Source organism: Chelonia mydas, chromosome 20 (genome assembly GCF_015237465.2).
Source record: "Chelonia mydas isolate rCheMyd1 chromosome 20, rCheMyd1.pri.v2, whole genome shotgun sequence".
Classification (NCBI taxonomy): Eukaryota; Metazoa; Chordata; order Testudines; family Cheloniidae; genus Chelonia; species Chelonia mydas.
This window is the reverse complement of record NC_051260.2, coordinates 12,473,303-12,477,260: the sequence shown is the minus strand read 5'-3', so window position 1 is coordinate 12,477,260 and position 3,958 is coordinate 12,473,303.

Below are 3,958 nucleotides of genomic sequence, written 5' to 3'. Positions count from 1 at the left end.
TCAGACTGGGATTCTTGTTAGCACAGCTCTCCAGTTATCGTGCTCTGTGACTTAGAGACGGCAGGTTCCTCGGTCTATTGAGGGTCCTGTGGCTGCACATTGCTGATGTAGGAAGGAAGCAGAGATTAGTGGTTAGAGCAGGGGAGCAGGGCTCAGGGGATCCTGGTTCTGTTTCCAGCCCTGCCACAAATTCCCTGGGTAATAGCGGACAAATCACTTAGTCTCCCTATGCCTCAATTCCTCTCCTGTGACATAGGCAGAGATTTGGCCAAACTCCTGGGGATGGGGAGACTGAGGCCACTGTGCCCAGTTTGAAGGGGCTTAACAGGGGGTGGAAACATCCCCCTGGTGAATCCCCTCTGTGTCCTGCACAGCCAGAATCCAGGCAGCACAAAGGGGTTCAAAGCCACACACCCCAGCTCTGTTGCGAGTGGAGAAACAGAGCAGGGGAGAATCAGGCCATACACGACTGTGGGTGCGGGTCACCACGGTGAGGAAGAGCAGGTAGGCCAGGAAGAGGCAGAGCTGCAGGTGGAGAGAAGTGCTGACTGTGATGGGGCAAGGCCAGCTGGCTATAGGAAAGTAGTGGGAGAAAGATATATTAGCCCCAGGCTAAACAAATCCCTGTTACCAGGGTAAGCAAATGGCAGTTGCTCCAGATCAATTAAGGCACCTGGGGCCAATTAAGATCCTTCCAGAAAGCAGGTAAGATAGCTAGGTTGTTTGGGACACCTGAAACCAATCAGGGGCTGGCTGAAACTAGTTAAAAGCCTCCCAGTTAGTCAGGTGGGTGCGCATGTGTCAGGAGCTGTAGGAGGAAGCCGCGCTGCTGGAGAAATGGAGCAGTACAAACCCTATCAGGCACAAGGAAGGAGGCCCTGAGGTAAGCATGATGTAGATCTTGAGGAAGTGGGGGCTGCTGTGGGGAAGTGGCCCAGGGAATCGTACTTGTCCTGTTTCCAAAAAGTCAGCTACCAAGAGCTGCTACTATCAGGAGCTTGGAGTAGAGGGTGGGCCCAGGCTTCCCTGTCCCTTCCCTGACTAATCACTGAGACTGGGAGACGACAGAGACTGTGTGAGGGAGTGTAGCTTCTCCTCCCCTTCCTTGTTGGCTTATGATGCAAATGGCTCAGTAGGCTGTGACCCTTGCCTCTAGAGGGAGAAGGGCTATGTAGAGGGTCACAGTGAGCTCTGAGGCTCGCGTAATCTGCCAGGAAGCACAGGACCCACTGAGACAAGGTCAGAGCTTTGCCACATGACGTTGTGGATGGAGCGGCACAGGAGGAAGGTGAGGATGGCGAGGAGGAGGCACAGCAGGGAGAGGGTCAGTCCCACATAGGAGACGATGGTCAGTGGGGAATTCTCCTGTAACACAGCAAAGGGAGAATCACCAGTGAGCCCAGCCCAGCCCCCTCAGCCCTGAGATCCTGAGGTTCCTACTCAGATGTTACCCCAGCAAAGCCACCAATGGCTCAGGGTCCAGCCCTTTGAGCTGAGTCTGAAAGTGAGATACCTGCACTGTTGTGGGACCCAAAAGGAGAGTGAAGCTGGAGAGATGGTCACAGTGGTGTAAGTGCTATTTGTGTGCAGAGCGGTGCAGCCGGCTGGAGACCAGGTGCCTTTCCCAGCGATGAATTTCCAGTGGATGCAGAGAGCCTCTTCCTTGGCTGTCTTTGCTTGGAAACACAATAACACTATCCTCATCCTCATGAGATCACCGAGATAATGTTGTTTCTGTTATTGTGTGTCTATATCCCATGCAGTAACAAACTCAAGGCCACGTAGTGCCCCACGGCTCTCCCCATGCAGCACCCAGTGCCCATGGATCATTTGATGATGACAGTGGAGAGAGAACTCCGATCCCAGAGCTCTAAAAGCAAAGGCCCTGCTACCTGAGAGCCCTTGTTAGCTAGCAGCACTACAGGGCATGTGGCACATGGCCAAGCCTTTCTCCTTCCATCCAGCAAAGGGCAGTGGTACAACTCCCCCACAAGCTGATTTCTGTATCAAAGAAAGCACTGTTTCATGCTGATTCCCTGAAACCCATAAGCTATAGGAAGCTGCTTTCTCATTAGTTTGGATCAGGGGTGATCCAGGCAGAGCTGTTACCCTGGAGCAGTTTCCACGATGAATCATAACCCAGTGTGACACGGTGCAAACCATCGTAACCTCCCCCAGTAAAACAGCCCCAGTGCATCAGGAATAAGGAGGTCTCTCCACTTCTCAGACACAGTGGGAGCCCAGAAAGGCAGCACAATCCAAAGGCTCAGCAGGTGAGTCCCAGACAGGGAGCAAAGTGAGGGGATCCCCACACCTCTCTCTGGTGCAGGGTCAAGTTCACAGGTCTGGAGAGGTGAAGGGGTCTCCCATCTCCGATGGCCCCACTCACCACCCTGGAGTTCAGCTGAACATTCCTCAGCTTCTCACCAGCTGGTAAATTCCCCTCACTGAGAAATGTCTTGTTAATGATGGAGTCCAAGGTGGAATAAGTAATACAAGCAACAGCCTTGAAACCTGTTGGAACAGGAGATGATACCTCGTTCTGGACATAGGGATGCTGAAGTTGAAGAAAGAGCCAGCCAGGTGCAGCTAACAGGGGAATTTCAGAGAGCATAGCTGCAGAGCCTATGGTTGGAGCTAGAGGGACTTGGTGAGCTGTTCGGTGGTGGTTTGTCTCCATGTAGCTGGAATTTGGGGCCCCTGGAGATGTCGGGTGAGAGAAGTCTGTTCTTGTCTCTGTGGGGGGCAGAAGAACCACCAACATCTGGAAGCTGAAGCCAGACAAAATGAAACTGGAAATCAGACACCACAGCGAGAGCAGTTAACCATTGGAACAAACTCCCAAGGGAAGCAGTGGCTTCTCCACCCCATGCTGTCTTCAAATCCAGACCGACTGCCCTTCTGGAAGGCACCAGGCAATTTAGACAAGCACAAGTTATTGGGCTCAATTCACGGGGCCAGTTCTATGCAGAAGGTCAGACCAGATGATCCAATGGTTCCTTCTGGCCTTAAACTCTATGAGACACCCACTTCATACCACAGAGGCCCTCTGCTGAGCCGTCTCCCCTCGGAGTCCCCACCTCTGTGAGACAAGCAGAAATGAAGGTGTCTGCACAGTCCCATGGCCAACAGCCTGAGAACCACTGGCACAGTCAGCAAGGTCCCCACTCGTGCTGGAGCCAGAGACGAGGCTCCTGGCCTGGGGATCCACGGGGACAGAGCAAGGATAGAACCAGGACGGGGGTTTGGTGCCTGGGAATCGCTCTGTGCTGCAGTTTGGTCCCTGGGCATCTCCATCCCCTGGATGGTACCTTGTGTGGTTGCCATGGTGGCTGTATCACAGGGAATGTCCATCGTCTCCTCCTGAGCTCTCAGCCTGAGGCCCCGCTGTCTGCACTGCAGTTCCCTGTGACACGCGAGTCTCAGTACCTGGTGGGAGGGAGGGGGGAGAGGAAGTGACAGAGCTTCCCACTGTGAAACCACTTCCCCAGGAATCTGTCCATTCTCGCCCAGATCCTTACCCCTCTCCCACTCTGCCTGGGGTGTGAAGGTCTTCAGGGTTCTTCCCTGTTGGGGAAGGGGATGGTTTGGGGCTCCCCCTCTCTGCCTGCCCTTGGCCCATCTCCCCGTATCCCCTCCCCACATGCTGGCTGTATCTCCCTGTGGGTTCTGCATCCCCTCTGCACTCACCCCGCTGGTGGAGTGGCGTTTGGGGTGGGGGCAGAATGGGGGGAGAAGTGCCTGGCTCAGCATAGCTGACCCTAGGGGCAGACTGCAAGTACTGCATTGAAAACCTCCGGCATTTTCTGATACACCTCAGGGCACTGGCTGGGCTGGATTAAAATTCCTGGGGCAGGGGGCAGTGCTGTTCTGTGTCTGTATTGAATGCACTGTATAATCTTCTGTCCCACAGCAGCTGAGAGCCGGATGGCCCCTTCACCTATATATCCTTTCCTTC